Source organism: Globicephala melas, chromosome 1 (assembly GCF_963455315.2).
Source record: "Globicephala melas chromosome 1, mGloMel1.2, whole genome shotgun sequence".
Taxonomy (NCBI): domain Eukaryota; kingdom Metazoa; phylum Chordata; class Mammalia; order Artiodactyla; family Delphinidae; genus Globicephala; species Globicephala melas.
This window is the reverse complement of record NC_083314.1, coordinates 72922810-72947882: the sequence shown is the minus strand read 5'-3', so window position 1 is coordinate 72947882 and position 25073 is coordinate 72922810. Positions and strand designations below refer to the sequence as shown.

At 39.7% G+C, this 25073-nt stretch overlaps 1 pseudogene; it reads left to right on the top strand.

Moving 5' to 3' along the window:
• The window catches only part of LOC138842411 (olfactory receptor 10J1-like), a 42528-nt pseudogene extending 19748 nt beyond the window's left edge, over positions 1-22780 (top strand).
• The last annotated feature ends 2293 nt before the right edge of the window (positions 22781-25073 follow it).

The window sequence follows — 25073 nt, the reverse complement described above, 5'->3', positions numbered from 1 at the left end:
CTTTGTCTTTGGCATTTAACAATTTGACTATAATGTTTCCACATGTGGCTCTCTTTGTGTCTTGTCTTTCTTGGATGGATAGACTAATGTTTCTCATCAAATTTGGAAGCGGGGGGTGGCCACTGAACCCACAGTGGAAACTGAGGAAGGAAGATACAAGCAAACGTCTTTTCTTAGAAGAAAGCAGTCTGTGCTGGATCTCCAACTTCAATTCCAGCTCTTTTCTCCTTCTGCACAGCACTTTCTCTCCAGACAGGACCCAGACCACTGGATTTATTGAGGAAGAAATGGCATGCCAGTGTGGCAAGTTAACTCTACTCTCTGTCTTGCTTACCTGAATTGGTGCAGCCAGAATCTTTCCTCCCCTCCAAAGAATGACTCAGTTACTTAAGAAACAATGAACTTAATATGGAGACATTAAAGTTTACTTGCCCCTTGAGTCTAAGGTGTTCTAGAATTCATGAAATTTAATCACAACCACAAACATAAATTACAGTCCTCCTCTCTCCCTTTCTTCTACAAATGACTCTGCTTCAATCTAAGATTTTTAAAGCATTTGGAACTTTTTTTTTTTTTAGCTCAGTTGTATCATAGATGCTGTTTCTCTGTTGGTTGCTCCTACTTTGCCTCTACATATTGAAATGACAAAGGACTGAGGTCTGGGATTTTTCATTTATATTCTCTCTTGAAGTGTTCCCATCCAATACCTTAGTTTCTTTCTTTCATTCTTTCCTCCTTCCTTTCTTCCAATTCTTTTGTTGAACAAGTAATACACAGACATTGAACAGCAATCCAAAAGTAAAACAGGTTTATAGTTAAATATTATTCTTCTTTCAGATTCCTTCCTGTTGCTTTTAGGATGCTGGTTCCTTGAAAATACTACCCCAATAACCTACTGATAAACAAGGCTGAGATTATTCTTACTTTGATAAGGGAGAATACCACCTTGACAAAGTATTAGTGCAAAGTTAGAAGGAAGTGCAAAGTTAGGCTATTGACAAAGTTTCAGAGTATGGTGTACGTCAGTCTTTCAATTCATGGACTGTATTAGGATTGGGTAAGGATCATGATTTAATAATTTAGGACTGATAGACTCAACAAAGTAATACTTTTGAGAGTTTCAATTTCCTTGGAGCATTAACAGTCATTTGATGCTATTTATTAAAAATCCAAACAGTTTGATGCTCATTGACATAAGTTTTTGGTAGAGGTTCCTAAGAAGAACAATAAAGTTATATACAAATTTTGTCTTCCTGGGCAAGAATGTTTTGGAATAGTAATGCCATGCTGATGAAGGTAATGGAAGAGTAAAGTTGTATTATGAAAACAACTAAATAGCAAAGTCACGTTAACATAGTCAGTAAGCACACTTCCTCCCTTTACCCCTCCACCCTATATTCCTTCCAGGCAATATATAGTATATAAATATAGAGGTGCCTTGCATATACTAGCTAATATAAAAGCACATATGTGTTTACATACACGTTAATACTTTCCCCACTATATTTAACAATATCTGAGATGTCCTTCTGTAGAGCACTTAAATAATTATCTGATTATTTTTCAATGGTGGTGTAACTTTCTACTTTATAGATATGTCATTTTTGTTAACCAAGTTTATTACTGATGAATGTTTTGGTCCTTTTTTTTTCTAGCTGTTGCCACTGTAAACAATTCTGAAATAGAAAACTCTATAAACATGCCATTTCACACATAAGTGAACACCAGGAAGTGAAAATGCAAAGTTAAAGATCATGAGCATCCTAAACTTTAAAGAGTATTTAATAGAGTATTGTTCTTCTCTACAAAATTTTTACCAAATGATCTGCCACAAACAATATGTCAAAATGTAATTGCCCATCGTTATGGCTCTAGAGGAAATAGAGAGTAATGAGAGGCAATAGGGCCCAGTGATTAAAAGCATGGACTCTAGATTCACACTGCCCAGGACTGAATCCTCTTTCCTCCAATTCCTAACAATGTAACCATAGGCAAGTTACTTAACTTCTTTGTGTCTTGGTTTCTTTATCTCTAAAACGGCTTGGTCTTCAGAGAGTTGTTGTGAGGACTAACTTGTTGATTTTTGCAAAGTGGTTAGAAAAGTGTCTGGCACCTAGTAAATGTTATATAAGTCAACTCTAAGTATATACAAGGTTTGAGGCTTCCCACCAGCAGAGATCCTTAAGCATGAAGTGCTTAACCAGGAAGACTTGCAGTGATCAGTTCAGAGTGGGAATTGGAAGCTAAAGATAAAAGGCAATAATTACAGGAAGCTTGCATGAATGCAATTAGTTTTATATTTTATTCAATGTGGTTATGCAATTAACTCCTATATTTTTCTGTGAGATTAGTGAAAAAAAATCCACAATTGATCTTAAGGGGAGAGGAATCCCAAAGAAGAGTATTGATTCATTTATTTGTCCATCAAATATTTCTGATCCCTCTACTATGTACTAAGATCTATGGATTCAATGGCTACAACATACTTGTTTCTCAATAAATATTTATTGACTGAATAATTCATTGGAAAGAATCCCTGATGTTAAGGAACTCAGAACATCATTAGAGGAGAAGGGTAAATGGGAATGACAGTACAGAGTAATGAGTGCTATGATGGAGATTAGTATAAAATGGTATGGAAACATAAAGGAGGGGCATCTAACTCAGCAGTAGGGCCAGAGTATACTATCAAGGAGGTATTATCCAAGACAGTAAGGAAAAGGTGAATGATGCATGTGTCACTGCGGACATCTAGTTAGAGGGACCAGCATTTATAAAGATACAGATGAAGCAGCAAGAGAATCACTACAGTTAAGTACAGAGGCTCTGAAGTCATAGGTTCCTACGATTGAATTTTATTTCACCTTAGGCAAGGTCTGATCCTCTCTGTAACATACTTTCCTTATCTATACAATACTAGTTCTTAACTCAGAAGAACATTGTGAGGCTCCAATAGGTTAATGCATAAAGCATTGAGCAAAATGACAGACACAAAGTAAGATCTCAGAAAATGTTGGCCATGATTTTTATCATTATTAGAGACAATCATGTCACTTTTAGGAAACAAGTGTGGTTCTGAATGGGTCTAGGCTCTGTGGTTCATAGCAGCTTTAAAGAGACTGAGTCCTTGGGGCCTCCTGTGAGGAAGAAAGAGAAACCCAGCTGAGTCCCTGAAGCTGAAGAGTGCGTTGGTGTATGGGATTTTCCAAAATACAAAGGTTGAATTTGATTGAACTAAATACGTCATTGTGTACTTCCTAATATTGTGTCAGTTGAATGAAACTGTATTAGCTCTGTTCACATTATTCATAATGTATTGAAGTAAAATCACATCCCTTCTCTGCTTCTACCACTGCAGACTTCAGAGTCTCTGTCTTATCAGGCTACTTGCACACAGGAGCCCTTGCCACTCTCACGAGGGCATTTACCAGCTCTTCTCTGAACCTTCTCAAGTAGCATGGATGGGGAGTCACCTGCACTGCATGAAGGTGAACCAAGGATTTGTGTGAGGGTTCTTGCTTTTGTTTTTAATGCTCGCTAATTAAATCCATCTTTAAAAAAAAATCATTTAGCCCTGCATACTGAGGAATAGCCCACAGTAACTTCAAATTATACTTTTTTTAAAATTAATAACTCAGAGCACTTTGTGCTTTAATCATACTCTATGCTCTCCTCTTCTAATGCATTATGTTTCATTTTCTCACTGAAATTTACCTGCCTCTTCCTGACAGCTGCAAAGAAATTCCTGCCATTTATTTTCATTTGACTTTATATCTTCACACCTTTGAGAAGTATATACATTTCTATGAAGATAAATAACCATTAATCTTGACCTTTATTACCCACCTCTAATATAACCATGATAAAGCTTCTTCATTTTAATGGCTCAAATGTTAGAGAGAGAGCCCTTCCAATTTTTGAACTAAAAGTATATTATTTCTCTTATTTATACAGCAAATGGTTCATCTAGCCTCTTAAAGGATACAGTCCCCTTATAAAAGCCACACTGCTTTTCCTCCATAGGTGATGCTCAATATTTCTACACTTTATTATAGAAGCCAACATTTACGCCCACCCACTGTCACACACAACACGTCGTCCTTCCCTTTTAGACTTTGCTGTGCATATTTGAACTCTGACAGTTCTCCTTGGGTCTCTTGCATTTCTACATGTCTTGTGAGCAGACACACTGACTGCCTTTGTTCCAGATTATTATTTCAAGTGTACTTTTATAGTGAACAGCCTTGGAAGATAGAGTGTCTCTCTCTGGAGCATAGAGTAGGCAGGCATACTTATATTATCTCAGATTCAGGTTCCCTAAGCTTAGAGTTCCACTTTTCTAACGCAACTCACTGCCTGTTCAGGTATTTCCTGGCTCTCTTTGTGTTCCCCTGTAAGAATTGGGACTTGGAGAACTGGTGCAAATGTCAATACTCTTGCTGTGAGTAATAATGTCTTTTGCTTCAGTCCAAGGTGTCTTGCATCTTTTACCTGCATCCATGGAACTATGGCAGGCTCACTTGTAAGCTTGGAAGGAAGGTAAATCTCAGATCCTTCAGAGTTCTCGACAATGACTTCATTCCAACTTTCTTAATTCTCTAAATGTGGCTCTTCCAGAATATGTAAAATGGGGGTTCCTTCTCCACTCTGCATAGCAATGTCAGTGCCCCTCCCACATTCAGGTAAAATACTGGAAATTCACACTTTCCAGAGATATTTGCAGAACTAAAGAAAAATGCTGTGTAGAAAATAGGGAAAGAAGAAAACGTCCATACAGCAAGCAGAAAGACTTCCCCTCAGGCTCCTTCTCCCCCGTGGTCTGCCAGAATTGTGGCAACAAGGTGTGTAGCCACCAGAAAGAACATTACAGTAATCCTCCCTGGGGAAATAAAGAATCCCAAGAGAATACATCTATAGATATTGACATGGGTACTTCCCAGTGAAAAATGATTTGTCACTTTATTGTCCTATATACACAGACATATACATAGAACTTCCAACTGGTTTGTTAGAGCTTCTCTCCTAGATACAAATGAAAAATCAAGGTGGTTTCTAACATGAAAGACCATGATGGAGCAAACAGAGAAAAACATGAATACTGGGGAAAAGAGACACAAAGCATAGAGAAGAGAGAAAAATTTAAATATAGATGCATGTGTATTTATATGTATTTAATATTCTCAAAGAGATGAGAGAATAGAGTGCATTCATGAAACAAAAAATGTTTCTATAACAAAAATGTTTGTTAAAGACAATTTATTCTATTAGTAAATTTAAAAAGAGAATGTTGAAAAAGTCTTCCAGAAAGTGTATTAAAAAGAAGAAAAAAGTTAGGTAATGAAAGAGAAAGAAAACAAAATGTGAGGATCAGTAGAAGAGGTTTAATGTCCAACAAATACCAGTTTCAGAACAAGTAAATAGAGAAAATGGAAGAGAGACAACATCAATGAAAAGAATATTTCAAAATATTAAAGATCATCAACTTCCAGGTTGAGTGACTAGCATAGTGGAAAAACAAATAAGAGTATATATGTCAAAGAGTATCATCTTGTAATACCAAAAATCTAGGGGTAAAAAAGTGCTAAAATTTTCCAAAAAGAGAAAGAGAGGGAAAAAAATCATATTATAAGGAATGATAATTCAAATGAAATTAGACTTTTTTTTTTTTTTTTTTTTTTGCGGTACATGGGCCTCTCACTGCTGTGGCCTCTCCCGTTGCGGAGCACAGGCTCCGGATGCGCAGGCCTAGCGGCCATGGCCCACGGGCCCAGCCGCTCTGTGGCATGTGGGATCCTCCTGGACCGGGGCACGAACCCGTGTCCCCTGCATCGGCAGGTGGACTCCCAACCACTGCGCCACCAGGAAAGCCCTGAAATTAGACTTTTTAACAACCACACTAGAAGTTAGAAAACAATGAAGCAATGCCTTCAATATTGTAAAGGATAATTATTTCTAAGCTACGTTAATATATTAAGCAAATGATTCACAACCTATGTGAATAAAGATATTTTCAAAGAAGTAATATTTCAAGAAATGTATATCCCATATTGTTGTTCTCAGGAAGTTATTGAAGAGGTGCTCCAGGATACAGGGAAACTGACATAGGCAAGAGATCAGGGAATCTCAGGATGCTGCTGGCCAAGTGTATGAAAAGGTGCTCAACACCTAATCATCAGGGAAATGCAAATTAAAAACACAATGAGTTATCATCTCCCATCTCTTGGAATAGCCATTATCAAAAATACAAGAAATAACTAAATCTGGCAAGGATGGAAAAAAAAGGGAATCTTTGTGCACTGTTGGTGGGAATGTAAATTGTTTACAGTCACTGTGAAAAGTAGTATGGAGGTTCCTTAAAAAATTGGAAATAGAACTACCTTATGATCCAGCAATCCTAGTTCTGGAAATGTATCCAAAGGAAGTGAAATCAGTATGTCAAAGAGATATCTGCACTCCTATGTTCATTGCAGCATTATTCATAATAGTCAAGACATGGAAACAATCTAAGCATCCATTAACTGATGAATGAATAAAGATGTGGGAGATATTATATACATATGTATACACACATTCATATATATATACCCAATGGAATATTATTTAGCCATACAAAAGGAGGATATTCTGGTACTTACAACAACATGAATGAACTTGGAGGATATTATACTATGTGAAATAAGCCAAACACAGAAATATAAATACTGTGTGATCTCACTTACATGTGGAATCCAAAAAAAGTTGGACTCACAAAAGCAGAGAGTAGAATGATGGTTGCCAGGGGCTGGGAGAAAATGGGGGGATGTTGGTCACAGGGTACAAACTTTCAGTTATAAGATAAATAAGTTCTGGAGACCTAATGTACAGTATGATGACTATAGTTAATAATGCTGTATTGAATACTTGAAATTTGCTAAGATATTAGATCTTGTGTTCTTACCACATACACACAAAAAAAGGTAGCTATATGAGGTGATGGATGTGTTAATACACTTGATTGTGGTAATCATTAACAATGTAAATGTGTATCAAATCATCACACAGTAACACTTTAAATATATACAGTTTTTGTCAATTATACTTTAATAAATCTGGGAGGAATTATTGAAGTGGGAGGAATACTGGTGAAGGAAAGCTCCAGGATTATAGCCCTGCAGCTGTCCTACAGAGCAACTCAGGAGCTGGATTGGAGATGGAAAGAGATGATCTTAAGACAAAAAGAAACTAACTAGGAGGCCAACTAACTAGATAGATGGACAGATAGACAGTCAGATAAAAGTGACTTGGGAATATTACCTGATATGTTTGACTGTAACTATGGAAGAAGGTTTTACTGTTCTGGTGGAAAATTTGAGGCTGGATTAATTACAGCTACTTGAAAACTAAACAACTAAATGGACCTGTCAACTGAAAAAAGTGCACAACCTAAAAGTTGAGAATTATGTTTTATCTGGCAGACAATACTGAGAACTTAAGACTGGGACACAGCCTCTCAGATAGCTCTGAGGGACTATTCCAAAGAAGTAAGGGAGGAGCCAGGATATACAGGAGTTTTTGCAACAAAGACCAGGTAGTCAGCACTTCAAAAGATTACTGTTAACTAAAGAAAACCAGATAGCTCAAGTTAAGGAATTTAGTACCTTACTATATATGGGAAGATGCAAGAGTCTGGGCTCACTGAAATCATTTCTTTGATATGTACCCTAGCCATATAGGGCCAGGATCCTGTTCTTTCCTATCCTGAGTCCCCTCAGGGTGCACAGTCAGGTTGGTGGAAAAGGGGGAAGGGGAGGTGTGTGTGGCTACAGTGGCTGAGGGCTTGGCAGTGGGCATCCTGTTTCCATTCTAGGTTCCCTCAGGGATCACCCTTGGGGGTAGCCTGTAATGTGATAGCTTGATGGTTGTGACACCCTTTGTTTACTGATATGGCAGGCAACATTTTTCATTCACAGACTCAATTACTAAAACTTAGTTAGAAAAACAAAGATTGCACTGGAAGAGATGTTCACTTAGAGTATGCTGCATGGCTCAGTTGTGAGTAATAGATGCATATTATCATAATGTATATTTTGAAAATAGACTTAATTTTTACTGGGAGGATGACAAGAGGAGAAGTATGTGCATAGGTTTGTGTTCATGTGTACAAATGATGGTGTTATAAATGAACTAGGAAGAGATAATGCCTAAAATTTAAGAATTAAATACCATTATATGCATTTTATATACAATATAGCAGAAATGTGGAGGCAAATAACATGAGACACAGGTAAAAGAGTTGAAAGTAGGTGCTTCTAAGAAGCAAGAATCATGGGTGGATAGAGAAAACGTTTTAATAATGTAGTACTATTTTGTATTTTTAATTCTACCTTTTAATTCTGCATTTAATTCTACAAAAATAAAATTAAATTGTAAAAATTAAGGTTAACTCTTGGATAAATAGAAATGATGTATATATAACTTTCTAACCAGAAAAATGGAACAAAGAAATTAATCAAACAAAAAGATTTGTTAAGAAACAAATAGAGATTAAGAAATCTTAGCACATGGAAAATATAAAATAAGATGGCAGTAATATTTAACAATTACTCTAATTATAATAAGTGTGAATGAATTAAGCTAATCAATCGAAACACAGAGGCTCTCAGACTGAATTTTAATAATCTACACTATACTATTAATATAATATGTCACAGGAACTTCTCTGGTGGCACAGTTGTTAAGAATCCGCCTGCCGATGCAGGGGACACGGGTTCAAATCCTGGTCCGGGAGGATCTCACATGCCTCGGAGCAACTAAGCCCGTGCACCACAACTACTGAAGCTTGTGCACCTAGAGTCCGCGCTCCACAACGAGAGAAGCCACCACAATGAGAAGCCTGTGCACCACAATGAAGAGTAGCCCCCACTCGCCGCAACTAGAGAAAGCCTGCGTGCAGCAACGAAGACCCAATACAGACAAAAATAAATAAATAAAATTTAAAAATAAATTGAATAAAAGAAAGGATCCACTTTCCCCTTTAAAAAAAAAATGTCACAGGTTGAAAATGAAGGGGTTGAAACGTTATCCAGAAAAATGCTGACAAAAAGAAAATTGATGTGGGCTTCCCTGGTGGCGCAGTGGTTGAGAGTCCGCCTGCCGATGCAGGGGAAACGGGTTCGTGCCCCGGTCCGGGAAGATCCCACATGCTGCGGAGCGGCTAGGCCCGTGAGCCATGGCCACTGAGCCTGCGTGTCCGGAGCCTGTGCTCCGCAACGGGAGAGGCCACAACAGTGAGAGGCCCATGTACCGCAAAAAAAAAAAAAAAAAAAAAAAAAGAAAGTTGATGTAACATTATGAATATCAGACAAATATCTTTCTAAGTGAAAACCGCTAAGAGACATATAATATTGGTAAACAAAACAGTTCACCAGGAAGGTATTCCATTCCTGAATTTGTAAGATCCTAACGGCATAGCTTCAAAATGTATTGTGCAAAACCCAATAAAACTACCAAGAGAAACTGACAAACAAACACCAATCATAGTAGGAGATATTAACACATGTCTTTTGGACTAATAAAATAATCAATGGGTTAACAGGACTAAAAAAGTTATGACAAGTAACAAGCCTAACCTAAAACTCTAACCTTCATCCAGAGAATGTTTTGACCCCAAAGGGTGCCTCAACAAATTCAGAAACAATGATATACAAATACTATTCATGGACCATAATGCAATAAAGAAATCAATCCAAAAAAGTAGCCAAACCTTCCATTACCCCTCCTCATAGTACTGAAGATTTATTTTATAAACACTTAATAGCACTTACTATATGCCAGCCATTACTCTAAGAACTTTCAAATATTTACCCATTCAAGCTTCACAACAATTGTTTGAGGTCAATACTATTATACTTCACATTTTACAAATAAGGAAATTGAGGCACAGAGGGGCTGAGCGACTTGCCCAAGGTCACATATAGCAAGTGGCAGATGGGACACAAACCCAAGCACCCCAACTCCAGGATCTGAGCTCTTTTGTATTAAGTGTATTATCTTAACATAAACATCTAAATAAACTGTGAATTAAAGAAAAAATAAAAATGAAAATTTATATAATACAACTTACAACAGCACTACACATCAAAATGAACAAGGTAAATCTGAAGCTGTTCTCTGAAAGAAATTTATAGCCTTATAATATTTAATGTAAAGCAAGAGGAAAAATAAATATTTTAATTCAAAAAGCTTAAAAAAGAATAACAAAATAAATCCAAAGAAAGTAGAAACAAATAATAATGAAATAAAATTAATTAAAATACTAAAGCAATATAAAATACTAGAAACTCTAAAAAATTTGGACCTTGGAAAGATTAATTTAAAAATATAACCTCTAGCAACTATGATAAATCAGAGAGATATAATAAACAAAATCAGGTAGGAAAAAAAGATAAAAGGGCAGATACAGATGAGCAAAACAATTATAAAAGCATACCTTGAAAAACTTTACATTGATCTATTTGAAAAAGAATGTAAAATGGGCAAATTCAGAAGAAGATATAAATTACCATAATTATACCAAGAAGAAATGGAAAATTTACTAGACTAATAACCCTAAAAAGTGGAAATGATTGTAGTGAAAACCTATTCTCTCAAAAAGCCAGCAAGCAACAACAAAAAAAGACACCAGGCTCAGAGGATAGAAAAGGGGTGAAAGTTCCCCAGCATTTAAAGAGGTTGCTAATTGCAAACCTCTGGTACAAAAAATAGATAAAGTAGGAAATGATAATTATCGACTAATAATGAATGAATGAAAAAATAGCAACTTGAATTCAATAGTGTATAAAAAGGCCAAGCAGCGTTTTCCTTTAAAACATATGAATGAGTCAACATCAGAAAAATCTATTAATGTAATTCACCACCCTAACCAATTAAAGAATAAAAAGCATATAATTATATCAATGGATACAGAAAAGGAACTAGACCATTGAAAAGACTATTAGTGACAAACCTGCAAACAAACCAGGAATAGAAGGGAACTTCCTTCATGTGATAAAGGGTATCTGAGATCTATAGCAAGCATCACATTTAATGGTGACCAAAACATGAGAAGCATTTAAATTTGGAAAATGACAAAAATGCCTCTGTAACTGCCTTTATTCAATCCTGTATTGTAGTTCATAACTAAATGCAATAAGCCAAAAGAAGAGATATTAAAGAAATCAGAATGGAAAAGAAAAAACTTCCCAAACATACCGATGATGCACTCACTCCTTTTTCAGAAAAGAAAAACCTCCGAACCTCCATCCACTCCAGAGTTTTTTCAGTTTTTTCAGGTAAATGTACAATAAGAATCATATATTTTTTAAAAGTCATTTCTCAGTTCATAATTTCAATATCAGGGTTTCCTTTCCTTCCTCATGGGTTTAGACTCCATTACATTTCTAATTTCAGAGATAAATATTTAAACAGAGCTACCAGAAAAACTGTGAAGAATGGACATTGACTAATAAGGCCCAAGATTTAATGATTATTTTAAGGTCTTGCTAAGACCTGCTGCCCAGCTTTAAGCCTTCCTTTAGCTGCTCCGTAAAGGATTTTAAACAGTTCAAATGAGGCTATGCACTGGCCATTCCCAAGCAGTGATAAATATACTACATATCTATTTCTTAGCTGTAAGTCTCTGGATCTCAATGGCTTATGAGCCTAAGTATTTGCAGTTGCTCCTGGGTAAATGTTTGAGGGCCTTGAAAGAGACTATGTGGAACTGAACCAAATGCCTAGCAACTATTTCATGCTTATCAGTCTCTCTCAGTTTACTTAGCTTATCAAAGACACCACAATAAATTGCCTTGCTTTCAAGTATTCATTTCTCAGTACACTGGTTTTTAGGAAAGGAACCTTCCCTACTTTTGGGGTCTCTAAGAGAAAGGCATAAACTGGGTACCAGAACTAGGGATTACTGAAGAGCCCAAGTCCCAGTGGAACCTGGTATATTTGATATGATTCTCCTTCAACCTTTGGAAAGGCCCATCTTGGGTTTGCATTATGAAAGGCAGACAAGGCTGGGCCTGCTCAACGCCTAAATGCTGGGAAAGAGAAAGAGGGCAGGTGCAGGAAGGACTCCAATGTGGGTCTTCCTTCTCATCTTCCTCAAGGAGAAGGTTCTCAGCTTTTCCTATGCAATACGCAGTGATGCCTTGGAGTCTGCTGGGCAAAATCTGCAGGACTGGTATATAGTACAGATGCCATGTCCCCATTCTGCTACATTCCACGTACCTTCCATGTGAGAATCACACAATGAGTATTTGTTGAAGGAATCAGTGAATGAATGAGTCACAGTTCCCAGAACATTCAAATTGGAAGGGACCTCAGAGACAGATCCTTCGGCCCTTAGGGTACAGAGGCCCTAGTGTGTGAGTGGCTTGTCTAGTGAAGCTGCACCTTTAAACATGGTTGGGTTCCACAAGATTGTAGACACTTTCTACAATGATGGTCATGAGGCAAGAGCTCCTATTCATCCTCCATCCACTGAGCAGAGCAGGACCATGTCCTGATGAAACAGCTTTGTTCCTGTGGAAACCCTAGATCATCTATGTAGGGGAGCAAAACTTGCCACCCCAAAATGTCTCTTTGGCAAGTAGATTATTTTGAGCTGAAACAATTAAGTCCCAAAAGACTCAGGAAGAACCTTTGACTTTCCCCCTAACTGACTAAAAGAACACAGATGGAGGACTTGTTCCAGGAAAGGAGCCATCACCATAGATAACTATAATATGAAGTAGGTGTGGTAGACAGTGAGGAACCTAGGAAAGTCTGTTTATTAAAATTCCTTTCTGTGTCCCATTGTCTTTGCAGGCCCAGCAAACATTTATTTACTAAACTTTTGCTTTTCTCTCTGCATGTGAATTGCCTTTCTCCCCTTTGAATCCCCAAATCACTACCGGCAACATCCTCTTCTGTTAGTTGAAGATGGTGTTTAAAGTGAGGTCTTTGGACACTTTGGAAAGTTACTCAGTTTTCCTGGCCCTCTCCCATGTACACGTCATTAAACTTTTGTTTGATTTTCTCATGTTAATCTGTCTCATGTCAATTTAATTCTTAGACCAGCCAGAAGAACCTGAAAGGGCAGAGGAAAATTTCTTTCTCCCTGACACCTACATACTACCTATGTGAGTAGGTTGATGAGCCCCTTTTCTAATGAGATCCCCAGACATCGTGGTGTTTGGATCTTGCTACTGTTACCTTGGGTACAGTCACTGTGGCTTTGGGGAGAGGGACCCCAGAGTCCTGGGGCACAGGAGAATGGTTCTCTCTGACAGACTGCAATCCAAATTAAAGGAACAGGGCTTTGGGGAGGCATAGGAGAATGCAGTGTTGCTTTCTGTCTGTTTGTTACTCCCAGATCTGGCCAATCAGAGAGAGAAATTAACTAACAGACCTTGGTGGGCTCTAAGTTTTTCTTCTAGCCCTGCCTTCCAGAAGATTCTCTGGGAGCTGTGTCTGCCGCACACAGCGGGAGTCCTGGCAGTCCTGGTTCTACACTCTGAAGACTTTGCTCTCCTGAAGACTGAGAGAGCCTCAGCCCTGCCTGGTGAGATGTAAGTCACATTTTATGACTCAATGAAGCATGATTCTTGTCTGACTTGATGTGGCTTTATGACCCTTGCCTCATGGAATATCACCTTTTCTTTTTCTTTTCTTTCCTAGGAATATTGCCAAGTAGAAAGATGAATGTATGGCTGTGTCACAAAACTTGGGGAATAAAAAGCATTATATAAATACTGAAAAATCACTCAGGAAGTGGTATCTGAGCATTAGTCTTAGAAAATCTCAGGCAGAACTTTCAAAGGGCTTAATTGGTGAATTTAGCTCAAAATATATTCTTTGCACTGAATGAGCCAGAGGGATTGGGGACATGCAGTCCCATCCCCACACCGTCTATCACACTCCTGGCTGGTGGGGCCTGGAGGAGAGAAATGGAACATCTGAATCTGGTTGAGTGAACCTAATTTTCCCCCTCTGTACTAGAAAAAGTATATCCCCTGAACACAGAAGTGCCCACCTTACTGCCCCAGATATCAAGCAGAGGGCAGAAAGGTGAGTGTCAGTAAACAGCTGGCTGGCTGGCTGAAATATTGTGTTCGTGAGTGTAGGAGTTCAAGGCAGGAATCCTGCACAAAGGCACGCTTGCAGAATTGCTGCACTGGGAGTGGCTTTTCCATTCCAACCCACATGCAGATCCTCCTCCTTGTCTTTGGGATTCTCTCCTCTGCTTGAATATTGTGTTTCATTCCCCCGCTACTTCCTTCTCCTCACATCTCCAAAAGACAGAAAAGCATCCTCTAATCTGCAAGCTGCCCCACAGTGTTAGCTAGATGGAGACCAGCCACCTTCTAGTCTTGACATCAGGCCTGGGGGAGGAGAAGTGAAGATAAAACAATGACCAGCAACACTCATATTTTGAAATCTATGCTCATCTTTATCAACAGTTACCACTTATTGATGGCACGCTCTATACCAGGCCCTCTGCTAAATGCCTTACTGGCATCTTCCCATGCAACCCTTCCCATGCATCAGTCCCCTGAGGTAGACATTAGTACTGTCTTCATCTTACGGGTGAAGAAACCGAAGCCTAAACAGAGGAGGAGATATTTGTAAGGTCACATGTGAAGTAAGAAGAGCTGGGGTTTGAAACCAGACCACCTCTACCCCCATCCCCACACATTTGAGAATCTAGAGTTGGAGAGGAGGTAGAAAGTGAGGCCTGGACTTTCCAATCAACAGAGATTGGAGAAATTAATGACAAGACCCATCCAGGAACATGAGAGAGAGAGAGAGAATAAAGGTATATGTGCTTTGGGGGTGGGCTTAACATACAAGTAGAACCCAGAGTTATGCATAGTGGGGATGGGGAGGACAGATGAAGGGAGGGAAGCAGAAATGTAATGTACTGTTTGCCTATTATGTATCAAGAGCTGTGCTTGGCTATTTACATACAGTAACTCATATAATCTCCATAGGAACACTATGAGTAGATATTATCCTCTCTATATTATAGATGAGCCAATGGAGACAAATGAAGTGAGAAAAAAAATTAAGCTTCCCTCCACTTACACTGGGGTTAAAGCCAGAGATTTTTATAAACTTTAATATTTTGTTGTTTTTATCACTGCTTTCTTACAGTTACTGGTAATTCAAACCCTTAATAAGTTTCAGTCTCTTTATTGTTTACAGACTAGAAAATAGAAGCAGAAACGACATTTCACACAGAAGGAGGGAGACTCAGGTATTAGAACAAGTGGTATTTGGAGAACATAGGAAGGAAGCAGGGCTGAAAAGAAAGAGCTGGTTCTGGATCATAGAATGCCCTGGGTCCACACACTAGAATCTCCTCAACTAAAAAAATAATAATTAATTAAAAAAAGAAAAGGTGGGACTTCCCTGGTGGTGCAGGGGGTGTGGGTTCAATCCCTGGTCAGGGAGCTAAGATCCCACATGCTTTGCAGCCAAAAAAACAAAACATAAAACAGAAGCAATACTGTAACAAATTCAATAAAGACTTTAAAAATGGTCCACATCAAAAAAAAAAAAATCTAAAGAAAAAAAGGAAAAAGAAAAGGTGGTATCTCCTCTCACAGCCTATTCTAGACATTAGCTATCTTGAATTTAATTTGAACCATGAGACACCTATATCTATCACTCAGGCTCCACTCCCCGAGTGTCCTCTCTGCATCTGTTGCACTTAGAATGGTACCAGATACATAGTAGCTGCTCAATAATTATTAAAACAAAGAAGAAAGGAAGGAAAGAATAAATGAAGACTCTATGGGCAGCTAAAACACAATTAGCATCAGCAGAGAGTTCTTCTCCCTCTTTTCTTTTTATTATTTCATTACTTCCAGGTTGTTTGTTCCCCTTGGTGATGTCCCCTTTTGGTACATGTATTGACTACTTCCTGGATAGCAGGCATGAATTTAAGCACTTTACTCATTTAATCCTCACTGTAAGTCTATGAGGTAAGTATTTTATTAAACTTACTTTACAGATGAGAAAGCTGAGACCTGAAAAGATTAAGTAAATTCCTCAAGGTCATACAGCTAGTACGTGGCAAAATCAAGATTTAAAACAGGCAATTCACCCCAGGGTCTGCAGCTGCATTATAAGCTAATGATGATTATATGAACCAGATTTCTCCTTTATATTAATTAAAGACTAGGAGAAAAAGGAGTTCTATACACTGCAAATTTACACATATCTCAAATCCTATTTGAATGTCATTGGGTCTTGGAAATTAGTCTGGAAGTTCAGAAATTATGTAGTGTAATATGTTTTCTTCTCAAATATCTTAGTGCATCCTTTCTCCACTCAGCACAGCTCCAAAGATAAAAGGAAATCTACAGTGGGCCAAAGGCCACTGGAAAATGTTAGGGCTCAGGACCACTAGAACATTAACCTCTGTACCCATCCTCCTACCCACATTTATTATTGTCCCTGACCCCCTTCAAAGCATTGACAGCCTGAAATAGGAGATGCTTAAGCAGTGCGATATTGTAGATGGAGCACAGGCTTTGGGGCCAGAGTAGCATGTGTTCCTGTCCTAGGTCCACCATTATAAGCATGTGTCCTAAGGATGGTCACTTAACCTCCCTGGCCTTTGTGTCCTATCTGCACAGTGAGGCTGACAATATCAACCTCCCAAGGTTATTGTGAGGAGTCAAAACTGTTACGGACATGATGTCTCCTGGCAGCAGGAAGCAGGATAGCTGTTAGCTCCACCACTCTGTCCCCCACATTGTTTTTTATCTCACTCCAAGGTGACAGTTATAACAGCAGTTTTAACAAGTTCTCATTCATAGAATGAGTTCCCTCTTCCCAGGAGGCCCTGACTTTGAAAATGGGCTTCTCCTATAGTCTTTGATCCCACATTCCAGTAAAAGGAATCTAACTATTCTCCAGGGTCTTCCAGAATGACTTCCTGGACACATTTGCCACGTGTCAATAAACTTTCAGCTGCCTCTCTGCATTCCTACCCCAGATTCCCTTCACCTATGCCCTACCCACTTATTGGTCTAACCAACTACTCAGACCATCATTCCCACTTCTCTCCTTGTTGCCTCAGAGACACTGCAGTGAGTTCCAGGATTCATGTGTGCATCAGCTTTCATATGCAGGGTGTATAAATACTTACAAAGACATGTGCAGCTATTTTTGAATGTATCATAATTCATGTGAAAGCATGAATTACTAAATTCGTAGTTCTCTTTTCAGGATTTTTTTTTTCTATCAATTGGAACAAATAGTACAACTATTATTATCCACCATCATCAAGCTGGAGAGTCATGAAATATTTTGAAATTAAAAAAGGAGTTTTCACATCCAAAAAATTTGGAGACCCCAGCTCCAGGTGACAGGGATAGTATTAGAGTAGATATAACTTCAGTGCTATGGATTGAATTGTGTGTCCACCCACACCCCGCCCCCCCACAACCTGCACAACTCCTATGTTGAAGCCCTAAACTCTAATGTGATGGTATTTGGGGATGGAACCTGTGGGAAGTAATTAGGTTTAGATGAGGTCATGAGGGTGGGGTCCTCCTGATAGGATTAGAGCCCTTTAACAAGAGATGTCAGAGGTCTCTCTCTCTCTCTCTCCCCCCAACCCCACCATAAGGGGACACAGAAAAATGGCAGCCATCTGCAATCCAGAGAGAAAACTCACCAGGAACCAAATCTTCCAGCACCTTGATCTTGGATTCCCAGTCTCCAGAAATGAGAGATAAATGTCTGCCGTTTAAGCTACACAGTCTATGATATTTTGTTATAGCAGCCAAAGCTGACCAAGACATTCAGGAACAATGCTGGCCTCAGTTAACCCTGTTGTGAGTCCTATTCATGGCTCTGGAAGAGTCCCATTGACGATCCTAAAGGAGGGTTAGACCTGGGATCCTAAACTACTGTGAATGCCATGAATGAACTAGAATAAATGGTCCCCAAATAAAGCAGTGTATAGCAGGTTCTCTTGGTTGTTTTGCCAGCTTTGTTTCTATAGTCACTTCACATGTTCATTTCCATCTAGTACCAAATTTCAATAGACTTACTGTTGGTGGAGTAATAAATTCCTCATAATTTCTCATCTGTAAAATGAAAATAGTACCACTGACTTCATAGGGTCATTTGGAGGATTAAGTGAGACAAAAACTTGTGAAAGTGTTCAATAAATATTGGTTGACTCTGGAGCTAAAAACCTCTTTTTCCCCTGGCACCACATTTTTATACCATCTACCCACTGCCCCATTTCCAAAATCTTCTTAATTTGTCCCAAAGCAATGGCATCATAAAGCACTGAGCTATTTTGCCCAACTCCACTCCTTTCCTATTGAGATCCCCTAGTCACCAATCATATCTAATGATGGAACATTAATATATAGATCATTTGTTTGATTTACCTGTTATAACAGGAAGCTATGCATATTTGTGAATAATCGGGGGAGTTGGCATGAATGAACCTGATGGGAGTAGTTTATGAAATGATTGGTTCTTTCATCTCCCTTGATCTACACATTGATTTAGTTACAAGCCCCATTGATTCACCTCATATGTCTGTTCCATCTGTCCCTCTTATATGGGCCACTGTCACCCTCTCTAGATCAATCCCAATTATTTCTGGTCTGACTGTTGTGTCAGCAACCACCCTGCCTCTTCTCACCAACCTCAAATCCATCTTCTACTGCTACCAGATCAATCTATCAAATTCCAGTGTTGAGTATCTTTTTTACCAGCATGGAAGAAAAATCACCAGATAAACAAGAAGAGGGTGGAGGGCAGCTAGTGGTGAGGGCTGCTGGTCCTTTAGAGGTTAGTTGCTAAGGGACTGTGAAGCCCATTAACAGGAGGGATAAGTGAAATCATTTGAGAGGCCCTTAAAAATGATAGTGTCTAAATATTCTCAAACATTTTGTAACTTGGTCTTATTTACCTACTCCATTTTTTCTGTAATCAACCTGAGTCTAATCAAGGACCATCTCTTTCCTGTCCCACTTACTCGTGGCATTTATTTCAGTTTATTTAAGTTGTTTACCACCTGTAACCAAACTGTGAGCTCCTCAAAGGTTGATGAAGCATCTCATTCATTTCTGTATGCCCAGCAACGAGCACAGGGCCTGGCTTATGCTTAGTGCTTGAAGAATGAATGGGCGCAGATAAGCACCGCATGTTAAAGGAAGAAAATGCTACAGAAGCAATAAAGTAACGCATGGAAAGTCTTCAGCGGAAAGTAAATTCTGAAGCTGGGTCTTGACAGACTAGTAGAAGTTTGCCAAATGGAGAAGAGGAGGTAATTTTGAATAAAGAGCACGGTGTTCAGAGGCTCATCTCTGTTTTCTAACCCCCAAGAGAGGATGCTTGGATCTAAAGACAATGTCCTTCCAATTCTGAATGTCACAGGGGCAGAAAGACAGGCAGCGTGAACTGCTCTCTGCAGAACCATGACCATATTTGACTACTTTAATTCCAAAGAGAGAACCAGATTCCTAAACTGTCTGTAAGAGATCCTGCCTGTAGGAAAAAGGGCCTAAACTTCCTGAGATCCAAGATGATGTGGTTCCAAGCTTGAGCTGCTGAGATGTGTAAACTATGGATTTCCAAGGCACATATGCAAAAAACCCCACAATGTGCTTATTCATTATTTTATTATTAACCCCACACTCTAACCAACTGAGCTAACTGCTCAGCCACAATGCGTTTATTCAAACAAGTATAGGGAACTAAATAAACCAGCTTCCTCTAATGCTGATTCTATGTGAAGCAAAAGCTTGCCCCAGGCTCCCCAAATGCCAACCCTGGGACTGGGTAAATGAGCACTACACATAATGAGTTCCCCAGGTACCTGCTGTCTGTATCCTCCAAGCCCTCAGGATGTCTGTCTACAGGGAGTCACCTCCAGGAGCCCCACTGGCTGCTCCTGGGGGAGCTCCTTCTCTGGCTTTGAAGACTTCTCCACACAGAAGGGCTGTCAAGGAGGCCTGCAGCTCCCAAGCCTAACCACATTCCCACTAGAGTGTATTTATCTGCTGCCCCTTCAGCCTCAGCCCGTCATAGGCCCTTTTGGTTACCTCGCTCTTCCCTCCCTGGCCTGCATGCTGTGGCCAAGGGAGCACAACACTTTCATCTTCACTCCTCGGCCTCCTCCAGCCCAGCTCTCCTGTTGTGCCTCAGCACTACGCAGTCACAGGTAACTGTTCTTTAGAAAAGGAGCTGAAATGGGGCTTATTGCTCCTGGACTGACTTTAACTTATTGTAGTATAACAGCTCGTCACAGCTGGAGTAGGACTTCATAAGGTTGTGTTTGCTCTTCCTACCTTTGATTTTCTTGGAAGAATTACAGGCTTCCCAGGGTGGAGGATACTAACCAGGTTATAGCAGCCATTCTTCTACCTCAAGACAGACTTCAACCAGATCAGACAACACTCTAGCCCAGGCTTTCTAGTAGCCCTGCTGGTATTTGGAATAGGACAGTTCATCCTTGGGCGGGATCGTCACATGTATTGCAGGACATTTAGCACCATTAATGGCTAGCAGCACCCATGGCCATCACTAGAACAATTAAAAGCTCTAACACACATTTTTTTTATTTCACAGAAGAGGTGCCATACCACCCATGGCTGGACCGCTGCCTAGTTTATGCCCAGAGGCCTCCCAAAAGATAAACGTCTTTAGCCACATATTTTAGTGTCAAATTATTTTTCCTATTGGGAAATATATTCTGTTGCAGCTTTACTCTTTTTTTTTTTAGCATTCTTCATGTAAATGATTAACAGCTGGTTGCCAACTTCTCTTAAATAATTTTTTATAAACTTGAAGGAGGTCTCCATGCCTGCTAACCTTCCTCACTGATGTGATTTACTTTATGCAAAAAGCCTTTTTCTGAATATGCATAAGGAAATCAAAATATAATTTAAATATACCCTACAGGAGCTTACTGTCTAAAGGGACCAAAATGTGAAATATTACATGAATTGGACTGAGAGCTATCCTTCAACAAAATGATATATCTTTATTGTAACTCTGTTCTTTATATTCAGGGTCTGCTTTTGCTTTAGATGAGGGACACCTGAATTTGCTGCATCTTCCCTGGTATAATTGTTTACCTCTGCAGAGTAGGTGTATGCCTACTCACAAAGTTGAGTAAGGCTGTAAATCTGCCTTCTAGTTTAGGGAAGATGAAGATGTAGCATAGTTTACAATATACATGAGTGAGTGCTGTGAAGTGTCAGCTGACTTCCATCATTCAAACAGCAGTGGAGAGAGGATGGTGCTTGGTTAAGATTCACCTTCTCCTTCTTGAAAACAAGGTGAACATTTCTGAGTCTGCTTTGCTTCTGCTTCTTAAAGGATGTGCAAGGGGGTGATGCATAGTTTTGAAATAAAAGAAGTCTCCAGTCAATCCCTAAACAAACTGTTTTCAAGCATCAAATGAAAATTTCAGAATACAATATGCATTGATGGAGGGGAAGACATGCATTAGTCTTTGAAGAATGGGGACGATTTAAATAAGAGCAGGAAAAGAGGAAGGGCATTCCAGATGACAAGGAGGAAGAGTAGGTGAAGTGGGAATGTACATGGTTATACAGTGGGGGTGGGGGGAGGAAAATTAGATGATTTTATCATGCATAGGAAATTGTAATAGATGGCCGCAGAACAAGAATATTTTAAGCAAAGTTAAGTAAATCCAAAGATCAACTTCAATCCACTGGGAAATGTATCCCCAGGTTTACAGCTGAGAATGAAGTTCAATCAATTTCAGAAATGTGATTAAACTGCTTTACTAAAATTATGCAACTTTTATTCTTCTACTTTTCCAATTTAGTGACCAGCCAATGAAGAGGGAGAACCACACTCTCACCACTGAGTTTGATTTGCAAGGTTTCTCCAGCTTCCACGAGCACCAGCTCACTCTTTTTGTGGTATTTCTTACACTGTACATCTTAACCCTAGCAGGTAATATAATCATTGTGACCATTATCCGTATTGATCATCATCTCCACACCCCCATGTACTTCTTCCTCAGCATGCTGTCCACTTCAGAGACTATATATACATTGGTCATTCTCCCAAGGATGCTATCCAGCCTCGTGGGTATAAGCTGGTCTATCTCACTGGTGGTTGTGCCACACAGATGTTCTTTTTTGTAACCTTTGGGATCACGAACTGCTTCCTGCTCACAGCAATGGGATATGACTGATATGTGGCTATCTTCAACCCCCTGAGATACACAGTCATTATGAACAAGAGGGTGTGCAACCAGCTGGTGTGGAGGGCCTGCAGCATTGGGCTGATTGTAGCTATGACACAGGTGACACCTGTATTTAGGTTACTTTTCTGTGCAACAAAGGTGGCCCACTTCTTCTGTGACATCTGACCTGTGATGAAGCTATCCTGCATCGACACGACTGTCAATGAGATTCTGACTTTGATCATCAGTGTTTTGGTGCTCGTTGTGCCTATGGGTCTGCTCTTCATCTCTTAAATCCGCATTATCTCTACAATCCTCAAGATCACCTCAGCCGAGGACAGAAAGAAGGCCTTTGCTACCTGCACCTCCCACCTCACTGTGGTCATGGTCCACTAGGGCTGTGCCTCCATTGCCTACCCCAAGCCCAAGTCAGAGAACACCAAGGATCAGGGTCAGCTAATCTCAGTGACCTACACCATCATCACCCCTCTACTGAACCCTGTGGTGTACACCCCAAGGAGCAAAGAGGTCAAGGATGCTCTGCTCTGGGCCATTGGAAGGAAGCTTTCCTGACAATTTGGGAATTGTTCTTCTGAGGCTCTTAGCATCCATTCTAAGCAGAACTATGAGGAGAAGAGCCCCATGTACTTGGCTCCCAGAGACCTGGCCCATAAGGAGGAGGAGAAGAGAGGAACAGAAACAGCATCTAACCAGGAGTCTGAAAGCTTTAAATATAGCCCCTGGACAAAGTGCTGGCCCTGTTTTTGTGGATAGTTAGGTAAACAAGGACAGGATATGCCTGAAGAAGAGGTCGAGGAGTAATGTGGACCAAGGATTTTTCATTGGCCTTTTGGTTTTCTTGTGGCTCTCCACTTAATGAAGACAACAGGGAGTCCCTTAGAAAAAACAGAATCCAGGACACACATTCTTCCCTACAATCCCTTCCTTCCTACTTAAGAGCCTGAGAATTGCTCAACTTGGAGTCTCTGTCGCAATCTGCTTGTACATGACATATCAAGTCATAAATCACTGTGTGGACAGGAAAAGTGGCCTCAGAATGAGATAGCCCAGGGGAAACAGATTTCCTCTCCCAGCTGCTTTAATTTATCCCAGTTTCTAGCAAAACTGTTTATTAAAGATGGTGACCACAGACAGTTTAATTAGAGATCCTAGCAATTCTAAATCTTGTCAGCCATATTAATAGCTGTTTGAGGGCACATTCCAAGATCCTCCTGGGTTAGTTCAGCTGCTGTTAATTCAGAAAGCATGTAATGGGTAATAGGAATGAACCAGGCTGTGGGCTAGATCCTGGGGAAGGAAAGATGAAAAGAAACTAATGCCTGGCTTCAAAAAACTCAACTCTAATGGCAAAGACAATTTTTTTTTTTTTTTTTTTGCGGTACGCGGGCCTCTCACTGTTGTGGCCTCTCCTGTTGCGGAGCACAGGCTCCAGGTGCGCAGGCTCAGCGGCCAAGGCTCACGGGCCCAGCCGCTCCGCGGCATGTGGGATCTTCCCGGACCAGGGCACGAACCCGTGTCCCCTGCATCGGCAGGCAGACTCTTAACCACTGCGCCACCAGGGAAGCCCCACAAACATTTAAAGATATAGTTTCAATTCTTTATGTCAAGTGATATATACAAAAGATCGAAGGGGAATGGGAGGGAGGGAGAGAAAGAAAGAGAAACTCTGTTGGAGATGCCAGGGAAGTCTTCAGAGAGGAGGTGATCTGTAATCTGGACTGGTTTTAAAACACTTACAGGAGACTGTCTGATGGGCAAATTGTTGAAGGAGAAGAATTCCAAAACAAAGAAATAATATTTCACATGTATGAAAGTTAAGAGAAATGTTCAGGAAATGGAACGTGACTTGGCATGCTGACTCCAGGGTACAAGAAAGGAAATGAAGGGAGATAAGACCAGAAGGTTGGTTGGAGTCAGATTGTAAAGGCCTTGTTTGCTGAACTAAGGAATTTGGCTTTAACTTTTAAACAATGGGAATCATCTAAGACTCAGGAAAACTCGGATTCAGTTTATGAGGCATCTATGTGAATTTTTGGCATCCTTATTGTCCTTACCTAGATCCACTGAGACATCTAAGAAGTTGTATGAATCTATAGACTCTAAGCCGAGAAAATCATGGGGGCAAAGAGAATGAGACTAGAGTATTTAGAGGTCATACACAGAAATAATTATGCACTTATGATGAAGCTGAATCAGGCAATCACAGAAGGCAGGGGAGCAGAGGCTGATCGAGGAGTTTCACGTAGATTTGGGGTTTGGGATACAAATGAGTACCCAGTGAACAAGAACAAGGAACTAGCTGTCAAGTCAGTGACTAGGCTAGACCTCAGACTTGGGGTCATGATAGCTCCAGGACACAACTTCCACTAGAAGTAAAGGGTGGGCTCAAAACTCAGAAAAGCCTTCAAAAGAAGATACAGAGACCCAAATAGCACATGTATCTGCTCTCCAGACCATAACAGAACTACCATGCCCTCTCTCAGGGTCTATAGAGGCAATGGTAAAAATCAAACTATACCTAAAGTTCCCTAAGAATATAAGGTGGCTGAAAGAAATTAAGAGAAGTTGTTAACTGGCAAATAAAAGAAATGAATAATTAAAAGCAAAGTATTGCAGGCAAAGTGTTTGACAGTCATTCAGTAAACATACATAGAATCTTTACTATATGCCAGATACTGGGCTAGACATGGAAAATATCAAAATAATTCTGCACTAATCCTTGAACAAAGGAGCTCCCAGTCTAGCAGGGGACATGGGCTTATGCAGAACTCACCATAATACAATGTGATAGAGAAATGGACAAAGTGTGCTTAATATTTATGACAAAGACATAAGCCTTGGGATA